This window comes from Canis lupus, chromosome 34 (genome assembly GCF_048164855.1).
Source record: "Canis lupus baileyi chromosome 34, mCanLup2.hap1, whole genome shotgun sequence".
NCBI lineage: Eukaryota > Metazoa > Chordata > Mammalia > Carnivora > Canidae > Canis > Canis lupus.
Window position 1 is genome coordinate 12,196,122 of NC_132871.1, and position 22,837 is coordinate 12,218,958.

The 22,837-nt window shown below is 43.9% G+C and overlaps 1 protein-coding gene across 2 annotated transcripts in view; it reads left to right on the forward strand.

The window, feature by feature from the left end:
• The window catches only part of WIPF1 (WAS/WASL interacting protein family member 1), a 122,984-nt gene that overhangs the window by 40,716 nt on the left and 59,431 nt on the right, over positions 1 to 22,837 (forward strand). Inside the window, exon 1 of one of the 2 annotated variants that reach the window (XM_072811005.1) lies at positions 3,257 to 3,381. The exons of the other annotated variant lie outside the window; for it this stretch is intronic. The gene's annotated coding sequence lies outside the window, so the exon portion shown is untranslated. Of the gene's footprint in view, positions 1 to 3,256; positions 3,382 to 22,837 lie in introns of those variants that run through there. 2 annotated transcript variants of the gene reach the window in all.

Genomic DNA, 22,837 nt, shown 5'->3' on the forward strand with positions numbered 1-22,837 from the left:
TGGAGAGAAGATCCTGACCACAGAGAAAGCGGTCAGCTCTGCCATTCTGCAGTCAGTTGGCTTCCCTGAGTAGGAAAGGCAAAATCACCAGGTCCTTCCTGACCTGCCTCTGAGGAGTGAGCACCCATTACTCCTGATCAACATGAGTGAAACCTCATCCTCACAACCCTTCAGCATCAGCACTGGGCTCCTCAGAAATGATGATGGATTCAGGACATCTTGAAAAAACGGATGCAGTAAACATAAAAGGAGTCAGAGAGTAAACCCAGAAAAAAAATGGAGAGAATTGAACAACCCCTCCCCTTTTGTCTATATTTAGGACTTGAAGAGAATTTGTGGTTTGAGGTAATGTTAGAATGTATCCAGGAGTAGGTAAGGATACTGAGGTTTTTTTTTTAATGTCTGTAGATACTGCATATCAATTCACTTAATCAAAATATTTGTTCAGTAGGGGGAAAAATCAGTGAAAGTAGTTAAATGATGTCTGTGGTCCAAACAAGAACTGATTGATGGCTCTACTTCTCCACTCCCAAGACACTGTCAACTGTAAGGTGCACCATCAAATTAATGACAGGAAAGGGGTGGGGAGAAGTCATGATACTAAATGTACATTCTGATTCCAGGAATGTTAAAATATAAAGGAGAAAAACACAACCAACCAAACATGCATTTTGGGATTAAGGAAATGTAGAATTTCACTCAGTTGGTGTTTCAGTGTTTTCTTGCTAGTAGATGCTAAGACTAATTTTATGAAAGCAATTTTTTAAGACGATTTTTATGAATACATGAGGCAGAACTAGTGAAAATTGAAAGAAAATAATGTTTTTCAGGCCCGTGGATTTATCTTCTTCCATTCTCTTGTCAAGATGGGAAAAAAAAATTGTAGACAGTTGGAGAGGTGTGATACATGATGAGCCTAGAGCATCTTGTGATGCCGGGAAATAAAGAAGGCCTCAAAAACAAAATTCAAAAAATATTAATAGGAATATGTCAAAGGAGCAGAGGAACCAAGTGAGAGTACTCCCAGTAGTCAAAAATGGAGCACTTTGAACAGCAAAATAAGTCAGGTACTGTTAAAGTGTAACCCAAAGTATACAATAAATATCTATAAGGCTATACTGATATAAATAAATGATTGAATAAAGTAATAAATGGGGAGAAGAGATAAATCTTCCATGCAGAAGAATTCCAAATAATTTGTATAGATACTTTACCCTCGAGATTTTCCTTCCAGGGTATACAGTAAGAAAAGAGGAGAAACCTGACAAATAACCTGTAACTCCAGTCTTATGAGAAAAAAACATCAGATAAATCCCAATTGTGGGACATTCTACAAAAATAATAGTACTCCTCAAAACTGTCATAGTTATCAAAAATAAAGTCTAAAAAAATGTCTCAACCAAGAGGAGCCTAATAAGACTTTATGAGTAAATATAATGTGATGTCCTGGATGGGATCCTGGAACAGAAAAAGGACCTTCGAGAAAAAACTAACAAAATCCAAATAAACTGTGGACTTCAGTTAGTAACAGTGTATCAGTATTGGCTTATTAATTTACTTATATATCATACTAAATATAAGATTTTAATAGTGGGGAGACTGGGTGCAGATGGGTCGGAACTCTGTACTCTCTTCTGGAGTTTTCTGTAAATGCACACCTGTTCTAAAAAGAAAAGTCTGTTAAAATTTTTTAAATGCCAAAACAAATGGGAAAAACAATTTCACAGACAGGCCCAGTTACGGATTTGAAAGGAAAATGACAAAGCATTTTGTTAAGGCCTGTAAAAATTCCACACAGAACGTGGCTTAAGTTTGAACATATGTCACTGCGTAGTTGAAAAATGAAACTGGCAGTTTAACCCCAATTGTGACACTTCTAAATACATTCAAATGGAGTCATTATTATTCATCATCAGCGTAATATTTTGGTTTTCCAAGATAGCAAAATTGTACCATTATTCCTGTTTTAAAGCCAATGCCATGCTTACAGCCACCACCGCCACCTTGACTCAACTGGCTAATCCAGCTGTCCAGTTCAATCAGAAAACCATCCATCAGCTGTCAGACTGGTGAAACAGTTACGCATGTTTTCGGAGCCAGAAAGGCAATCATGTGGTGAGACTTCAGAGCTTCACTGTTGTCCAGAGTCCCGATCTCGGGACTCGTTCCCTTACTCAGTGTCCTCGCATGGAAAACTTCATGGGGGAATTATAGGGTAATATTTTCAAGACTTGGAACAGTGAGGTGGTCTACAATTACCTTTCTGAAAAACAAAACAAAAATCCCTTTAAAAGCATTTTTAAGAAAAGAATTATGCTAGGGTAGCCGAGTAGAGAGGACGCTGAGGTTTCTGCACTGAGTCAGGTTGTACAAATTGCGGAATGTTCCCCTCTGTTCAGGACATGGTTTTCCTCCCACACGCCACTTCCGACATCCACAGATTCTGTCTGTGGGGCCCTGCAGAGAACTAGAGGAATCGTGAAAGCAGAGAAGAAGGCCTGACCGCAGGAGAGTAGGGAGCAGCACCCTGCTCAGCTCTTCCCGTCTCCCCGCTGCTGGGCGCAGAGGGACACGCACCCCAGGGCCCTGCCGGTGCCCTTGCCCAGCCCGCGGCCAGGCCCCACTCACGGGCTCACATGCCTACGCAGACCCTGCACCATCCCGCACAAAACCCGACGCCTGGCTGTGTTGGAGACCACCGGGGGGTGGGATGGGGATAGCTGCCAGTGTATTTAGCCTGGAAGGCAGAGCGTGCCGTGGCTTCGCTGGCTGAACCAAGAAGCAGGCCCCACGTCTGACACGGAACCCAGCAGCCTGCGTGTGAACTTGAGACGGGCTGGGGCAATTCGGGGTGAGTGGCTCTCGTCACTGCGGGATCCACACGTGGGAGCTAAGGAAGCCCCGGGTGCCAGCCTGGGGACCGCCTGGGGACCCCCTGCGCGGCGGTGCCAGGGCCCGAGCACCCGGGGCTGTGCTGGGAGCAAGCTGCCTCCTCTCAGCTGCAGCCCCGGCCCTCGACGGGTGACCCCGGGGCTCCAGGGTCCCTCACGCCCCACCCCTGCGGGGTTCCACGCGCCAGGAGTCCAGACATTATTCTCCCCTGCCTTTCTCCCAGGCTCGTGGCCTCTTTCCCTGTGTCCTGGGGGTGCCTAAAACTAGCTGGGGGACCCCCAGGGGGTGACAAAGATGCCTTTAGAAGCAGGGCCACCCCGGCGTGAAGCAGGCGGCCGGAGGACCTTATCACATGCCTCTGGCCCTGAGAGGCCGTCAGAGACGGTGCACTGAGGAAGTGTAATGTCACATGCGACACTTACAGGAAGCCCTCAGAAGGGTGCAGGGGAACTCGAGAACTTGGCCCTTCGGCGGATTAAAACAACACAGGTCAGTGCTTTCTTCTCCCCCCAACCCCGAAACAAATTTCACAGCCGCTCTGAAGTACCTAACTGGCTCCTTCTCCTTGAACTGTGTTTTTTTTTTTTTTTTTTTTTTTTTAATCTATATAATGTGGAGAAACTGGCTCTGGCTTTGGATGTGGGAGGCCGGGCAGAGCCGGGAACTACGCTCGGTTAGGGGAACAAAGCTCGAGCCATTATTGTGAAAATGAAATTCTCAGAATCTCTTGCTTCCCTCTTTTGCCTTTAAAAAAAAAAAACAAAAAAAAAACCCAAACCTCCCGCCGTTCGCAAAGTAGTATTTCATGGAATTCAGCTTCGCCTGTCCTCGTGTCTACCGGTTAGCACAGATCCGAACAGGGCACATCAGCTTGCGTTCGCGGGGGTTGCGGGGCGGTCAGAGGGCGGGAGAGGGTCCTGGGATCCGGGTGGTGGTGAGATCCGGCCGCGAGCCCCGCCGCAACCGTGTGTTGTTTTTGTCTACTTTTCATCTGGTGGAACAAATCTTCTGGCTTGTGTTTCCTGTTAAAGCAATTTCTCATATTTCTATAAATTCTTAGTTCCCTTTTGTATTCTTTTTCTGCCCTCTCCCTTTCTTCCTTCCCTTCCTCCCCACCCCCCTTGCCTTCTTTTATGAACATAAAGTGGGAGTAAAGAAGAAGGGGTGGGGGGGCAGCTTGAATGTGAGAGGAGGAAGTCCCCCCCACACATACACACCACAAAACGCCCCCCAGCTGGGCAGGGCCTGCAGGAGCCATGCGGCGGGACCCGCACCGGAGCCTTGTGCCTCCAGCCCGTGCTTCCTGTCGGAAGGAAGGTTTGAAGAGTCTAGAGCGGGACCGGAGGGATGGTTAAAGCCTTGGAAATTAGAGCCAAGTGCTCCAAGGGTAATTCATCCAATGGCCAGCGAGGGACACCTTAATAAAGAACTGCAACTCAACAAGAAAGGCTTTTTACACAACGGCCTGCTCCCTTCAGACCTGTAGGAAAAAGAAGAATGTCTCAAATATGAGTTCAAGGGGGGCAGGGGGAGTTTCTACATCCTTGGACTGTTCTGGAGCACTAGAACAGGTAGTCAGAGAGCTTCCTCAGCCTTTTCCTGCATGTTTTTGAGAACATTCTAGATAGAGTTCTTCTGTGGCTGTGTGCCCATGTTGACAGAGGTGGCGGGGAGAGTAATGAAGAGGGGTTGGGCTGGGGGGCTTCTCGTTCCGGCCAGTGTGCCAGCCCAGTGTTGTCCAAAGGTCTGCACTGAGCAAACGGCAAGGGGGCGAGAGGTCAGTGGGGCCACGTGTTGTTTCTACCCCAGGAAGGCCAGATAACCAGGTCAGTGATGGAAGAGAAAGATCATTGTTGACGATATCCTCAGATGGCCACATTTTTTTCAATTTTTACGACCATGTTGTGCAAGAAAATGGAGGGGAAGTTGACAGAGTAAGGATGGATTCCAAGTCGGAGATCTCAGCCCAAGTGGTTTCAGAAACCCTGCCCTGGCTCTGAGAGGGGCAGCCGCATTTCCACCAGGGCTAGTGGTGGAGGGGAGGCTGGACTTTATTGGTGTTTGGAGCCCTTTGCACAAATCAATGCCTGGAGGACACACACACACACACACACACGCTGGGGAACCACAGCGGGAAAGTCTCTTGCACATGGCACTTGGGAGCGCCCCTGACACCAGAAAGAGGCTCACGATTTTGTGGTGGCTGGACATCCCTAGAAGGAGCACTTCTTTCAGTTTTGTTTTGCTTTTCTAGTTGGTCCTAGAGCTTTGTTGTTCAGGGAGTTTTGTAACCTGCTGCACATAGTAGAAAAGGGGCTTTTTATTTTGTTACAATACTTTCCAGATGGACCCGATGTCTCTTTTATTAACGCATCCTTTCAAAAGCTGTTTCCATTTATTCTGGGTGCATCTGTTCTCCCCCTAGCCATTTCTCACCTCTTTCTCCAGCTTTTCACATTCACTGTGTTCCTTTGTGTTTGAGATACAAGAAAAGGTTTATAAAGTGTCGTTATTTTGTGGTGAGCCCTAAACCTGGAAGCAGATCTGGGGAAAAAAAAAAAGGATATGGAATTATACCGGTTGGTCAATCATGTTGGATGGTCAAGGGCACCTGGAATATTAAACTAGCTTAAGATTTTTAGATAAGAATCACTGCCAAGTTGCACTGAGTTCACTTTGAAGGTCAAGAGCAAAGAGAGGTAAGTGGTCATCTTTTCTTTAGAGAGAAAATTGTGAATTATATGGAGAAGGAGGACTATGAGGGCATGTGCCTGAATTCTCTAAGTAAAAGGAAGGAGGCTGATTTTGCACAGTCCTCTTCTCCCAGGCCCCAACATCTAGGCAAGCCTCCTGTCCCCAGAATCCCAGGTTGCAAAGTGACACTTCCGAGGTAGCATCCACAGATATTGGGGTTGTCTGGGCTTCCAGAGGTTGATGTGCTGAGATATACAAAACATTCACGTTAGTAGGGAAAAAAGAAAATAAAAAATGAAACTTGGATGAGTGTAGCTTTTACCGTTGAATTCATCATTGGTCATCTTCTTGAGTTGTCATCACCGAGTCTGGCAGCCCAGTCCTCTGGGCCATCAGAGAGATGTTTCTGGGTGTGTGGAAGGTATTACTGTTGTCATCACCATCCTACAGGGAAGTACTGCGAGCCACAGGTTGTCGTTTGTTTTTAATTGTGTCAAAATAGACATAAAATTTGCCATCATAATCATTAAGCGTGTATGTAGTTTAGTAGATGGGAACTCTGTACCCATTAGGCAACTCCACCCTATTCCTATTTCCCTCCCCTACCCTAGCCCCTGGCAACCATCATTCTACTTTTCTGTTTCTGAGTTTGAACTCAGAAACTCTAAGTATCTTGTATAAGTGGAATCATATAGTATTTGTCTTCTTGGGACTGCTTTATTTCTCTTAACATCCTGTCCTCAAGGTTCACGTGTGTTGTAACGTGTGTCAGAATTTCCTTCCTTTTGGAGACAAATATCCTGTTATATGGATATACCACATTTCCTTTATCCATTCATCCATAGTTGACATTTGGGTTGCCTCCACCATTGGCTGATGTGAACCATGCTGCTGTGAATTAGATATGCAACAATCTCTTTGAAACCCTGCTTTTCAGTTTTTTTGTATATACACAAGTGGTATGGAGGGATCATATGGTAATTCTGTTTTAAAGTTTTTGATAAATTGCCTTACTGTTTTCCATAGCAGCTACGCCATTTTACATTCCCACCAACAGTGCACGGAGATTCTGCTTTCTCCACATCCTAGTCAATACTTGTTATTTTCTGGTTTGTTTGTTTTTTCACAGCAGCCATCCTAGTGGGTGTAAAATGATATCTCATAGTTTTGATTCACATTTTCCAAACAATTAGTGATGTGGAACATCTCTTTATATGCTTCTGACCATTGTATATCTTCGTTGGAGAAATGTTTGTTCAAATCCCTTACCCATTTTTAATGAGGTTATTTAGTTTTTGTTGTTGAGCTGTAGGAGTTCTTTATATAATATAGCTATTGGGGAACCATAGATTTTTAAAGTATTGTACGTGCAGGTTCTAATGTCCACCTCATCTGCTATGAGCCAGTTGCCTCCTGTGGTGTACACCCTTGGAAAAGACCATGAGTTTCAATAATATGATCTTTTTCAACAATATGACTTTTATCTTGATTCTGAAATGCTTTGCAGAATCTCAGTCATTTTCAACTGATAAGCAGTTCAGTTTTTAAGAGCTGACAAGGACGAAGGCAAGGAAAAGAAAGGGAAGAGAAGAGATAGCATGGGGTAGTGCTGTTTATTTCCCTCCATGATTTATATTTTTTGGCTACATAATCTCCAGGAAAAAGCCTTCTCCTCAATTCTGATGACTAAAACCAGATTTCATGCAGGAATAAACACACTTTCTGAGAATCATCCAGTAATTATGTCTTCTTATACCACCCTCCCTCCAAACCCACAGACTTGAAGATACCTCAGATTACAAGATCATTATCATTTTCCTTCATGAATGCCTCAAACAAAATGTTGTATTTTTCTTCTGAGTAGAGGACCCAAAGAGGACTTGGGCTGTTGTCCTGGAAAAGGAGCCAGAGCAGTAAGACTATTCTGGAGGCATGGTCATGCTGTTTATTTAGATTACAGATTTTCTGGAAGGAAATGGTAGGGAAGATGTGATGGACAGCATGACACATTGCTGTGTGGTTCTTTGGCTGGAGGTGCTGTCTTCTAAATAAAATATCATTAATGCTTATGTATACTCTGACACTTCTGATTGATTTTTCACTCTGCCCACCCCCCTTTAAAGATTTTTATTTATTTGAGAGTGTGCTTGAGCAGGGGAGACAAGCAGAGAGGGAAGAGGGGGGAGAGAATCTCAAGCAGACTTCACCCTAAGTGCAGAGCCTGAGAGAGGGAAGGGAGGGGCCTCGATCTCACGACTCCAAAACCATGACCTGAGCAGAAACCCTGAGTGGTCGGTCGCTCAACCAACTGAGTCACCCAGGCACCCCTCACTCTGTCCTTTCAATTTCCCTCCATTTTCTTCATCAGTTAGCAATTTGGTGCTGTTTCCCCCAAAGAGCTTCTTAGTGTCTCTCTTCCCACTAAAAAGGCATGAACACAAGAAAATGACAAGAACAGTTGCATTTATTTAAATAGTTTATGAAAGGACAGAGAAGGCTTTTCCTCAAACATAGCAAGCTGGGAAAAGATGAGTCCTTGAATGGAACCTTATATGGTACAACCAACACAATTGATGAGGCGCCCATTCTTGGCTTACGTGACTATGCCAATCCCACTAGGAGGTATTCATACATCACTAACACTGTAATTTCTCAATACTAATTAGAAGTTACGGCTTTGACAGTAACTAGCTAGATACTTAGCAGAGTCTGGTCTGTTTTGATACTTTCTGGTACGAATTAGGCTTCCTTTCTACTTTTGTTTGTGTCTGGATTTTAATAATATGTCATATTTTAAGCTCACACATTGTATTATTTTGTAATCCTAGCATGGCTTAAAAACAAAGAGGTTCGTTTTTTTTGTTTTTTTGTAATCGGATACATGTTTACGTACGCCCATGCATGTACACGTACAGATATATATATATGTATATATGTATATGTACATACACATATATATATATCTGTAACTTTTTTAAATAGGGTAAAAATTCTTTCAGGAACATGTTTTCCTCAGCTAAGTCATTAGATGATATCTTGGAACCTACAATTTTTTGGAATGTGCAGCTAACTCTAGGCGAGGAGGTTGTGCATGTGTTACGCCTCTAGATTCATTGGGAGGGCTTGCTAATGAAGTGCTACTCTTTCAGCAAATCACTGATTTAGTAAATGGTGGTTTGGGGCCTCTTCTTTGATTCCCAGGCCAGCTGTTGACAGGTTGGGTCTTCCTCAAAGGCTTGAAAGACCTGCAGCATGACCCTGAGTCCTGAAGCCTGGGTGTAGGACCCGCGGAGGGGCTGCTCAGTCCCCACCAGCTTGCTGCACAGAAGGCTACACGGGGAGCTGCTCGGGGAGGGGAACTGGGTTCCACTTCGCCTCCTCACTGCGGTGTGGCTTCCCAGGAAAGGCCCCGTTGCGTCAGTCAGCTAACTAAGTGAACATTCCTGAGGAACTGCCACCAGGGCTTGGCCTAAAGCCTCTCAGAACGCCAGCCACATGGGCCTTTGCTCTTTCTCTCCTCCGGCCAGTCTGTGCCCGTCACCCTGAGGGCCAGGCCTCTGCTCACCTGCGTGCATGACCCTTCCTCCTGCAGCCCTGGCTCTCGGCTTTTTGTTCCTCTTCCCCAGAGCGTTTAGTAACCGTCCTGCAAAACAGGGACAAATCAAGACTGCTGAGCACAGTTGCAGAGAAATAATGTTGGAGAGGTTTTATAGAGGAATAATAACTGGGGAAAGAAAAAAAAAGTAACGTTGCTACAGGATAAATCCTGACCACTCAGGAAGAGTCCACGGTTTACTTTTTTAAAATCTTCTCTTTAAAGATTCAGAAAGAGGGAGCAGGAGGGGAGAAGGAATTGAGAAGGCCAGGGGATAATTTGCTCTGAAAGACAAAAATGTTGGGTTATTCAAAAACTATTTCTTTTTTCCTCCTAATTCGGTGCCAGGAACATCTGGCCTGGGAGAAGTTTAAGGGAAAGAGGCTTTCAGATGCTGTTGCCGTTATTTAAAACTTAAAGGGGTAGGTAAGAAATAGAAGCCTAGGTTTTTCCCAGTGGAAAGGACCTTCAAGAGTCCAGTCTTCTCATTTTTAGGTTTGGAAGCTGAGGTCCCGAAAGGTGAGAGGTGGTTTGTCTTTGTCGAAATAGCTAATTAGTGAGCACTGTGAGCACAGACCAAGGCTCCGGACTCCAGCACAGGTGGGCAGCTGCAGTGCGGAGAGGCCCCAAGTGCTGGGAATCTGGATGTAGGAGCCCCTGTGGGGCACCATCTACAGGGGCCAGACTCAGGCTAAGTGGGAGCAGCTCGAGAAACGAGGGGGCTTGGGACACCTGGTGGCCCAGTGGTTGAGCGTCTGCCTTCGGCTCAGGGTGTGATCCCGGGGTCCGGGATCGAGTCCCGCATTGAGCTCCCGACAAAGAGCCTGCCTCTCCCTCTGCCTGTCTCTGCCTCCCTCTCTGTGTCTCTCATGAATAAGTAAAATCTTTTTTTTTAAAGGCCCTTTTGGATACTGGTTGTTTTATGGTGTTTTTTGGGGGGATTGTTTCCCTTTTTGTGGAGAAGGCATTTTCCCTTAATTCAGAAATATTATTGAGCACCTTCCTTGGGATCTGTCATTCTAGTTGGGGATATGGGCAAGAACAAGAAATTTAATAAAATACTATGTTATGTGGTATCCTCCAAGGTTAGAAAGTAGTGATTCCGTGGGAATAGAAGTAGAGTGGTGAGGAGAAGGAAGCAGGAGTGCAGTGGATGTGAGCGTGGTCAGGGTGGCCGTCGTGGAGAAGGTGGCCCCTGAGGGAAGACTTGGCAAAGGTGAGAGAGCGGGCCTTGCAGAAGGATCCCCGGGGCAGAGCACGAGGGCCTTGAGGCAGGGGCGCACCTGCCGTATTCAAGGAATACCAGGAGCCGCTGTGATGAGGCCAGAATAAGTGAGGAGGAAACAAGGGGAAGGTCAGATTCTGAAGGGCCGTGTAGCATGAAGAGCCTTGGGAGGACTTCAGCAAAGGGGAGGTGACGATCTGGCTTTACACTCAGCCTACCGTGTTGAGAATAAATGGTTGGAGAGCAAGAGTAGAAGGTGCAGACCAGGTGGGAGACTGCTGTGGGCCTCCCGTGAGAGCCGATGGTGCCTTTGACAGGGGTGGGGCCTTCGACACAGGCTGTGGTGAGGAGCAATTAGAATCTGGTTTGTTTTTTTTTTAGATTTTATTTATTTATTTATGAGAGACCCAGGGTTGGGGGTTGGGGCAGATACACAGGCAGAGAGAGAAGCAGGCTCCACACAGGGAGCCCAACGTGGGACTCGATCCCAGGACTCCAGGATCATACCCTGGGCCAAAGGCAGGCGCTAAACCACTGAGCCAACCAGAGATCCCCGAGTCTGATTATTTTGAAGATAGAATCACAAGATAACTCTGGGATTGAACAATAATGAGCATTAGAGAGGAGTCCAGGAAGACCCCAAAGAAGCAAAGGGAGAAGGAAAATGGCATCTGGCTGGTAGGCTCTCAGTCAAGCAGGTGGATTGGGGGAGGTGGGGAGATATCCAGGGTTTAGCTTGGGATTTGTTGGGTCCGAGCTGTCTATAGACAGACGCGCAGATGTGAAGTAGGCAGTTGGATATGATGTCTAAGCGTAGGGGTTAGAGTCCTAGAAGAATTTGTCTTTCTTAATAGTCTTAATGGTTTCAGATTACTCCTCAATGCATCCATAGCTTCTGAAACCCCTGTCGAAAACGCAGAGCGGGACTCTGCATAGGATTTCTGGGACTGAAACGAGAGAATGTTCACCTGGGTTCACCCAGGTGAACATGCATGGAAGTGTCAGGATTTTTGTTGTAGGATTTTAGCTGCTTAAGCCACAGTGATTCCACAATTATTTTGAAGGAAAAAAATAAAGTTAGCAAAGTGGGCAAAAATGAGGTTTATTTTTCCAAATGCTCACTGTCCAAACAAATCAAGCCTTTCTTTGCATATGTGCCAAGGCTATTGGAGAAAATATCATGGTTGTTTTCATCTTTTAATATTTATGTGAATATTATCCTGATAACTGAAACTACGTTAATTGTAATTGAGACAGATATCAGCTAGTTAGCCTGGGTAGCTCAGGTGGTTAAGCGTCTGCCTTCAGCTCGGGTCATGATCTCGGGGTCCTGGGTTGGAGCCCCTGTTGGGCTCTTTGCTCAGTGGGGAGCCTGCTTCTACCTCTCCCTCTGTCCCGCCCCCTGCTTGTGCTCTCTTTCTCTTTCTCTCTCTCTCAAATAAATAAGTAACCTTAAAAATAAATATGAATGAATGAATCTATGCTAGCTCTTTTCTGGGGGAAGGAGGTATATGCTATCTTCATTCAGTAGGGAGGATTCTGAGTTCTTAGGAGGTGGCTCTAAGTCTGTACAGAGCTTACATTTTGACCTCTAAATTCACTTTCTGTCTGCTTTTTAGTCAGCTTGAGAGAACAAAAAGGGTCTATTTTGAAAATACCTACACTGGCACACTGGAATAACGCTGGCCGTTCCTACCCCAAAAAGAGACTAAAAGGCTTTTATTCTCAATCTTGTGCTCAGTGTTTAAGAACATCGGTCAAACATGTCTTTGTCTCATTTGTCCCCTGACCAGCCTGTGAGGCCGGAGCTGTAGGAGATGGACATTGCCTCAGAGAGGTGAAATGACTGGTCCACAGCTCACAGAACCAGAATTCAGGACTGTCTGTATCCAAATCCTCCCCTGATCTACTCTCCAGAAACATGGGGCAAAGTAAAACCAACCAGAGCATTTTAGCCAAATAATACAGACCAAGAGACAATGCAGAATGACCTCTTTTGGATACACCTAAAACATGGGGCTCCTTTCAGGAATTTCAGGTAGTTGCTGAACCCATCCTTGAAATGAGAGTGTACATGGAAAAAAGTCTCTTTTTTTTTTTTTTGTCCTGTACCCCATACAGTGGTGTGGCTTCTTGGGTGGTATGACACAGATGGACAGAGAACATGCCTCTCCATCAAACCCACAGGGAAACACCCAACACTGTCTTTCATAAGAGGCCGTTGGTGCCAACTGGGCCTGAGAGTCAGGAGACTAGAGCCAGCCTTGAGGAGACCTGAGTGGGGGATTCCAGGAGCCTCCAAGACCTCAGCTCCAGGCTCAGAGAGGAGGGCTGGGCTCTGTACCCACAGTACGAGCCACCTGGAGTGCTGAAGGGTGACAGAGTCAGCTGCCACACAGTAATGCTCCATGGGGGCCCTGGGAGGAGCAACTCCCACCTCAGCGGTTCATATCCAGGCTGCTTGCACTGGTACAACCATGCTGGTTACTAAAATATTGAGAAGTTTCAACATCAGTTGGCGAATCACCAGCCTCAGACACTCGACACTTGTGTGTACCTTTAGACCCCAGGACCTATCTTGTTATTCAACAACTAATAACTAGTGTCTAGCACAGCATAGGGTGCTCCAAGACTGTGAGACATCTTTCCAGTTGGTTAGTGACAATGCCTTATGGGTTGGTAAATATTTTGAATATAACTCCTGTCCCACCCTCAATAAAATGGAACACTGAAGGCATTTCATTGAGTAGGTGATGCCAAATTTTATTTGGGGTACAAGAAGGCAAAATTTAAACCTGTAATTGAGTCCCGTGGTCACTGGTTCTCCAATATGGGCCTCTTGATAGCATCCCAGGCTATTCTTCACTACCTAGAAGGAAAATCCCTACAGTGGTTATGAATCGAAAGGTAATAATAAGCAGAGGTCAAGAAAATGGCACTGGAGACATAATTTTGATTCATGTTTTCCGAGGACCCCAAGCTTAAGAAGATTGAATTTTGCAGGAACACAGCATCTCCCTCTACTAGCTTTCTACTCAGTCCTACCTATCATTAGAAAAATGGTTATTACTTTAAAACATAGCTTGTTTGTTCCCATAGATCATTTGGTGACCACCTGCCCAGAGGAGGTGAAAGGTTCATTATATGAACCAAGCTCCACTAATCCTAATTTATTGGTGCCAAACACTTGCCTTTTGCAGCTGTGGAAACGGTTTTTAAAGTCAATTTATTCCTGAGCTGGACTAACAGTACCTCATGGTTTAAAAACAAACAAACAAAAATGGAATCTTCTTCAAACACAGTAAATGCCCACACATACTGGATTCCAGGGGTGTGTGAGGAATCCTTGTGCTCATCTGCAGAGCATCAAACTGATTTTTAGATGGTTCAAGATAGGCTTCATCCTTTAACACAGGAGTTTTTAACCTAGTCTGTGAGGTGAGTGGAAAAAATAATGCATCTTTATTTTTATCAACCTCTAACCAGTTTTGCATTCCCTTCTATTGTGAATGTAGCCCACAGACTGCAACAGTATTAGCAGCACTTGAGGTATCATCACCAATAAAAGTCATAGATACTTGATGTCATTAGGTGGTGGGCTGCTTCTAAGAGGGCCCCAATGATCCCTACCCCCTAGAATTCACACTCATATTAAATCCCTCCCTTTAAATGTGGGCTAGTTTTAGGGATTCATTTACAGTGAACAAGATGCAGCAGAGAGGGTAAGAAGTCACTTCTGAGATTTAGTTATAAAAAGGCTGGTGTCCATCTTGGGGACTTTCTGGCACTCTCTTGCTCGCTCTGGGGGAAGCCAACTACCATGTGATAAGCTGGCCTGTTGAGAGACCCACATGGCAAGGACCTGAGGGAGGCCTTTGACCAATAGCCAGCAAGGAACTGAGTCTTGCCAATACTTAAGTAAGCTTAGAAGCAGATTATCCCCTACCTGAACCTTCAGATGAGAACACAGCCCCACTTGCCACCTTGATTGCAGTCTTGTGATAGATCTTAAGCCAGAGATACTCAGCTAAGCTGTGCCCATATTCCTGACCCTCAGAAACTGTGACATAAATATATTTGTTGGTTTAAGCTGTTTAGTTCTGGGGTAATTTTGTTGCATAAGAATGGGTAACTTATACCACAAGTAGTAAATAGTCTTGAGACCTATACATAGTATGGTGAATATAGACAACAATATTGTATTATAATTATCAAACTTGCTAAAAGACTATAACTTAATTATTCCAGCTACTAAAAAAGAAAGGGAAATTATGTAATGTGATAGAAGTACTAATTATTGCTATAATGGTAGTCATATTACAACATATAAGCTAGTATATTGTATACCTTAAATTAATACAGTGTCATATGTCAAATATCACTCAACTCAAAATGAAGAAATAACTTATATACAGTTTAATTTCAGATATATTCAAATATTGTTTACCCTCATTTTTACTCCAAAATTATAGTAGTTATTAGACTGGCCACTAGATACTACTGTTTAGTGCATTAAAAAAAAATAACCACATGTATTAATTTATAATAAATCTGTTTTAGCCCTTTTGATGCCATGCATCCCAGTCTACCAATTCTTATCTCTCAAAGCCATCAGGCTTTTCAAATAGTTCATAATTTAACAAGAAATATAATGCCTCTTAGGAGGGCCCCACACTAGGTGTTAGAGTTGTTTCTGCCTTGTGATGTTTATAGGTAAAGCCCAAATCCCAAACTTCTCAGCTCTATAACCTCTGAAAAACTTAAGTGAAGATATAGCATCCTTAGAGGCAGGGCTGATATCAAAAATATCTAACAGCTGGTAGGCATGAGTGCTCACCAGTCAGAATAAACACCAGTCTAAGAAACATCCAGTGTCCGTCGGTCTGCTTGTGGGAGCACGGGGGTTTGATGAGTTGGGGTGTGCGGCCGGCATGTTTTGGCCCTCTCTCCGAGCAGCCTTGCTCTCTCACTGCCTGTGATGCTGGCCTCCCCACTCTTCCCAGGAGGCTGCTTCAAGCACAGGCCCAGCTCATGTGTCAGCCCCTCTGTGAAGTCATCCATGGCCATTGCTCTGCCACTGCCATAACACCTCGGGCACCCCGTGCCCGCCCAGTCACGTGGGTTAGGATTTGTTCACATGTCCTCCTGCCTGCTTCTCCCCAGGGTGAATCCCTCATTTCTTAACTTGGTTCTCTTCCCCCTGCTACCCCAGCACCTAGCACAGTGCCTGGCCACAGCAGTATATTCTTAGCAAATGTTGGCTGGAAGGGAGGATAATCGATCAATGCTAAGTATTTTAATGGTTCCAGGAAGAAAATATCTTTTCTAGACTGGAGCCAGGGATCTTCAGAGTAGAGCAGTACTCACTTGTGAGTTTTTGCCTTGGTCAATAAACCAGTTTATTCTCACTTGTGTCGTGAAGATAAAACAGAATTTAGAACGATCGTGTTTTCTTTCCCAAATATTTTCTTATGCTATTTTTCCCTGTAGGTGTTTACCCTGATAACAATGGTCTGTTGCTTCCATCAGGTTATCAGCCCATTCTACAGAAATGACTGTGGGTCAAGATAGCTAGTTCTAGTTCAAAGTCGAATACATTACCCGGGTCATTTAACCTCTCTTAGGTTTGGTTACCTTATTTATAAACTGAAACAGTTTGCTCAGTGATCTCTAAAGTACTTTCCATTTCTAAAATTCTGAGGTATTTTAAGGCTTCAAGGGCTTGAAGTAAGGGACTGCTGATCATAGGCTCATTTTGCTCTTGTTTGCAAGTGGCCCATCTGAAATTTTACTGAGGAACACAGTTTAAATTTAGGCTCCAATCTGTTCTGACCCACTGAAGAAACCAAATTGAGATAAGGATTTTCTCTCTCTCTCTCTCTTTAAAGATTTATTTCTTTATTTGACAGAGAGCACAAGTGGAAGGGGCAAAGGGGTGGAGAGAGAAACCCAAGCAGACTCCATACCGAGCATGGACCCAGATGCAGGGCTCAATTTCGTGACCCTGAGACCACGACTTGAGTCAAGACCAAGAGTTGGGGCAGCCCAGGTGGCTCAGCGGTTTAGCGCCGCCTTCAGCCCAGGGCGTGATCCTGGAGACCTGGGAGCGAATCCCACGTCAGGCTCCCTGCATGGAGCCTGCTTCTCCCTCTGCCTGTGTCTCTGCCTCTCTCTCTCTGTGTCTCTCATGAATAAATAAATAAAATCTTTAAAAAAAAAAAAGACCAAGATTTAGAAGCTTAACTGACTATACCACTCAAGTGTCCTGATAAAGATTTTCTTTTTTTAAAAGATTATTTATTTATTTATTTATTTATTTATTTATTTATTCATGCAAGACAGAGAGAGAGAGAGAGAGAGAGAGGCAGAGACACAGGCAGAGGGAGAAGCAGGCTCCATGCAGGGAGCCTGACGTGAGACTGGGTCCCAGAACTCCAGGATCATGCCCTGGGCCGAAGGCAGGCGCTAAACCACTGAGCCACCCAGGGATCCCCAGATTTTCTAAAACTATAATATTCAGTGTTGGTGAGAGTTTGGTGAAGGAAGCATTCTTTCTTGATGCCAGAAGGAGCATAAGCCTTCCCTGTGGACCACTTGCACTGTGTATCAAGAGGATTTAAATTTTTCAAACGCTGATCCAGTGCTTTTTCTATAATTTTTCTATTGCATAATCCTAGCTGAACATCTTATGTTCAATAGGTGTATAAGAATATTGGTAGCACATTTATAAAAACCAAAAGTGAGAGATAACTAAATGAGCAGCAATAGGAGAATGTTCAATAAATTTTGGTGTAGGAAATCACGCAGTCATTAAAAGCCATGTTCTCAGAGTATGGAGTGACATGAAAGGTTCACCAAAACTGGTTTCAGAAATACATACATTACATTCCTAATTTTAAAATGTTATATATGTATCAAGACTAGAAGGAAATATTCCAAAAAGTTAACAATGTGTATTTCTACCTAGTAGGATTATAGATAATTTATCTTCTTCAGACTTGAGTTCACCATTTCCCATGATACACTGGTACTATTGTAATACTGTCATAAAACAATCATTTAAAACGTATCAAAAATAAAATAAAATAAAACGTATCAAAAGCCTATCAGATGCAAAGCAGTGTGCTGGTGCTGTAGGTTTGGAAAGATGACAAGACGTGACACCTGGTGTCCGGGAGCACTATCTTGCAAGTGCTATAGACATAAATGAATACCTGTGTGGTGGGAATGAGGATCCATGCCAAGAACAAGTTGCCAACAGTGGAATATGGCGGAATGGAGGAAGAGGCCACAGTTCATGTTTCTGAGACGCCTTCCAGCTGTGCACAACACTGCAGTACCACCTGTAGGCAGATAATCTTGCAGAGCTGTTTCCAGCCAGTGTGAGCATGACTTGCTGACGTCCCCTTAGCCCAACTCTGATGAGGAATCCTGGGAAGGAAGCCATCTTTACCACATCTGTCATTGTTTTGGTGATTTTTAAAATGTGCTCTTAAGGCATTTTTTTAAATGATGAGCTTCAAATACAATCAGTATCTTATTATGCAAAAATAGAACACAGTGTGCACAAAGATGGTATATAATAATATATTATGCGTAAGGTCGTGGAGGTATGACCTGCCAGTATAACTACTGGTAGCACCTTCTGATAGGGTGGTATGTACAGACCCAGTCTTTCTCTACAAAGTAGAAGGTTCCTGAGAGCTAGAACAAGGCTGATTCTTCTTTAGCTTCCAAAGCTCATAGTAGTTCCTGGCACACAGTAAGCATTAAATAGTTCTTGAATTAATAAATATATACTTAAGTGATTATGATTCATAATGAGCAGAGCCAAGAAAAATGTTTGTGAGACAGTAGGGGAGCGAGAAATAGAACCCCTTCAGGCCACCCTAATAGGGGGTTTTTATTATAAGGACAGGAAACCCAGGACTGCCCCCACAGAGAGGCACACACTGTGTAGAAGCATGGGCTCTGGAGCCAAGCCATTTCAGTTCTGAATGTGTCTCTGCCACTTACGAGCTGTGTAGCCTTGGTCAAGTTAGTTAACTTCTCTGTGCTCCAGTGCCATCATCATCATCATCATCTACCTAATGGAGTTATTGTGAAAATTGAATGAATTAATACTTGCAAAGGTACCTAAAATGATCCTTAGCACATAGCAAGGGCACAATAAATGTTGGCTCTTCTTGTTACTGTTCGTATTGCCACTGTTAGAATTACAGAATTATATGGGGTAGTTTAGGTACCTAGGAAGCCACGATGTGCCCTCCCTCAGTCCCAAGAGATGGATCAGCTCCCCTCGTAGGTCCACCGCTTCACTGGCTCAGCTGTGCCTGTGTCCTCTCATTGCCCTGGTGTGACCGACAGCCTGCCTGTCCCCGCCATTCCCAGTTCCGAGACAAGGAGGAACCTGACGGCCTTGTCCGAGCAGAGCTTTGTGTGCGCGGCCAGGTCACAGAGTGCTGCTCTCCAGCAGGAGGAACTGGCCTCTCTGGGGCCGGGGCCTGCCCTTGTCCAGTCGGCCTTGGCTGGGGTGGCTGGTTCGGAGGCAGCTGATCTTGGAAGGGGAAGGTAGGCACAAAGGAAGCTCTGTGATCGTGGAATTTTAAATTATTCTTCCAAGGGAACTCAGAGAATAAAGAAAGGGTAAAAAAAGCAAAACACAAAAGCAATGTAACGCTTTTGGAGCGACAAGATGACTTTCAGTATTTTCCACCTGGCATGCGGATTCATTTTCTAAGGCCTGTTCATTACCGTTCAGAACCACAACGGACACCATGTGACTAGGAACTGTGAAAAACAGATGGAACCAGTGCCTTTCTAGGCCACGGCCTTTCCACCCCCTCAACACCTCATGTTGCACTTGCCTACTTCGTGGTATCTTATTCGATCCTTTCCATGGCATGGACCAGCAGACCTAGGATGGTGTCTAAACTACACACAGAAACGCCAATGGGCCTTCTAATTATTTTCTATCACTGAATGATCCCTTTGGGAGAGCTCAGAGTGGGGATATTACTGTCACATGGTGCAGTCCTCCTAGACCATACTTCTTTCACTCATACTTCGGTCACTGCCATGGATCTGCATCTCTTCACACCTGTCGTGTCCTCACGGTGATCAGGACAATGCTATGTCACTTCCTGCAGCAGTAATAGCAGCTGATGTTTATTGTGCCATTACTGTGTACTAAGGATCATTCTAGGCACTTTTACTTTCACTTCAAGACCACCCTAGCACTTGAGTTGAGCCAAGCCTGGTAGAAATGGCCATTTGCTCCAATGCCTATATAGCTCTGCGTGAAGCACACAGCAGGAAACAGGTAGATGAACCCTTAGGGGAGTCAGTGCTCATAGACTACGTAAGAGCATTGTTCTTACTGGGTCATCTCTCGTTTCCAGATGCCTATGATTTAGTATTTCTTTGGGCCAGAAAATAACACTGGAAACATTGAACAGAAAGCATTCTATCCCTTATTACCCAATGTGTTTTTTCCAGAGCAGCCCAAAAGGTTATGTTGGGTTTTATGAGCTGCAGAGGATTGCTAACTGGTGCCCCACCACAAAAACAGCAGAGCTTGGAGCTGCCCTTGTGAGTCGGCTACTGAGCTGAGACAAAATCTCTGCTTCCTGTGCCCAGCTTGAATATAAGAGCCAACACTTGAAGAAGGAAAAGCACCATTTAAAATATTTTAATTGTCACCACATGTGATCTGGGTACTGAATGTTTTGAACTAAAAATCTCACTACCCAGTTGAAGGTCAACAACACACACTTCTGATGTTAAAGATCATCACTCTTTCCTGTCTTGCCCCTCACAAAAATGGAAATAAAATGAAATAAATAGGTGTCCTGCTGTGAGGTGGATTTCCCCCAAATGAACCAAAGGGCTTTTGGGGCTTCCAATCCAATTAGTAATAAAGACTTCCAAATAGCAATACAAAATAGGGCTGAAAAAACAATTTAAGACTTCTGCTGACGCATCTAGTGATCTTCTCAGCTAAAGTTTTTTGAAAATAAAATAAGGATCCTTTTAAGATTTTGGTAGCAGTCATCACCTATCTTCTTAGAAAAGTAGCTGCTTTTACAGAAAACTCCAAATGGTTTTCAAAACCAAATATAGTGTGATCTTTGTTGATGATGTGCCCACTTAATTTGAAGAATATTTTTAAATGCCCCAAAGTTGCAAATTCAATATTGGTCATTTTAGGGATTGTAAATGAATTTCAGCCCAAAATTAATGTAGGAGACAAATGATTTAGATGTCCTTCTCCTCTCTTAGCTCTGTATAGACACCATTGTGGAGAGAGGAGCCATGGGAAGACTTCAGTGAGGGAGAGACCATGGCTCTCCCAGAGGCTCAGGATTAGCTTCCGATCTGCCAGTGGCTTCAGGAAGGGACATCAGGCTTGCCATGTCAGCCGAGGTCCAGGGATGTTGCATGGAGAGAACAGTGTGAAGTCCTTTTATATACATGTCATTCTGTGTCTGAAGCATGCTGGGGTGGGTTATCTTCTGTAATTCCATCCTGACCCCAGGATGGATAACCCTGCGCTTTCATCTCCTTTGGCACCACACAAAATCACTAGATAATCACCAACCTTCAGTTTTCCGGCATGCGTGTGTGGCTATGGCCAAGGTAAACTGGTCTCTTGGGTTTATTTTGAGTTGAAATTAGCTGAGCTGTTTGTTTCCTCTGAGCCATATACAGATGCTTTTTGAACTATCTTTGTGTTTGAGGGATTTTTTTTTCATGGTATCAGCACACCACTTCCTCCAAGTCATTATTTGAAATAGTTTTGCAGAGGAAGATATTCCTGCTGGCCACGAGCCCATGCAAGCAAAGCAATGACTGAGGGGATGGCAGCAAACCTTTACTAGTGTATTTCATGTTTGCGCATGACTTCATGAAACAGCTTCTGATCCCCTGAAATTTGGCCGAGAGGGTGGGCTGGCATCTGAGCTTACTAGTAGAAAACTGTGCTCTGTTAACATCAGCCATTGGCTCCCCCATTTGAATGATTCTCAAAGTTTAGACTAAAATAATGTCCTCAGATGACCCTTTGCCTGCTCTCTTCCTGAGAATTCCATGGAACTCTTTTGAATATGGATTTCTACTTAATCTTTGATACTTCCAGATTCTCTGGTCCTGACAAATTTTGGAAAATGCAAAGCCATGCTCAACTATCTTTTTACTAGACTTTAAAAATTTTTTTAATGAATGACCTTTGAATGTTGATACACAAATATATACAGTGCTTTCACTAACATGTTTTATAAATATTATCCCCTTTTCTAAAAAAGTCATGAATTTCTTCTGTCATGAAGATAGTAATATCTTATATTATCTCAAAAGTAAATCCTAAACCTTTAAGTACTATTATATTTATGTTAAGGAAAATGAAACTAGGGAATTCAAATATATCACCTTATTAATAATCTTACCAAGTTTATGGTGTTCTTTATACTCCCAGACTTATGCATTAAAAAACCGATTTGACTTTCATTAAATTCTGTTTTTTATATATATTTTTAAACTTTATTTGGTTAGTTTTGTAAAGATTTTATTTATTTATTTATTCATGAGAGATACAGAGAGAGGCAGAGACACAGGCAGAGGGAGAAGCAGGTTCCATGCAGGGAGCCCAGCATGGGACTCGATCCCAGGACCCTGGGATCATGCCCTGGGCTGAAGGCAGACACTCAACCGCTGAGCCACCCAGGTGTCCCTGATTTTGCATTTTTAAAAGTATACTTGCTTTTGGGGTCGGATGGGAGGAGGAGTTACACTTAAGGAAAATAACCACTGAGTTGACTTAGTCTTTCATGGACTTTTTTTTTTTTTTTTTAAGATTTACTTATTTATTTGAGAGAGAGAGCACATGAGCATGGAGGAGGGACTTGGGGGGAAGGGTAGAGTGAGAGAGAAGCCTCAAGCAGGTTCCTCGCTGAGTGCAGAGCCCCACAGGGTGCATCTCACGATCCATGAGATCATGACCTGAGCCAAAATCAGGAGTCAGATGCTTAACCAACTGAGCCAGCCAGGTGCCTCCTTTTTTTTTTTTCGTGGACTTTGTTTCTGTAAGAGTCCAAATTCTAGCAGCGCAGTAATGAGTACCACTTACTTCCCTCAGGAATATAGTGTACACTATCTTGAGCATTTTAGAATACAGTCATATTATAATTTAAAACTTTTTAAAAAGCTGCATTTTAATTTTTGATTTCAAGATTTTATTTTTACATAATCTCTGCACCCAGTGGGGGGCTTGAACCCACAACCCTGAGATCAAGGATCACATGTTCCACTGACTGAGCCAACCAGGTGCCCCTTAAAAGCTGCATTTTAAAAACTGATGTTACCCATATCACAGATAGTAATTTTTTTTTTATTATTTATAAGATTTTATTTATTCGTGAGAGACACAGAGAGAG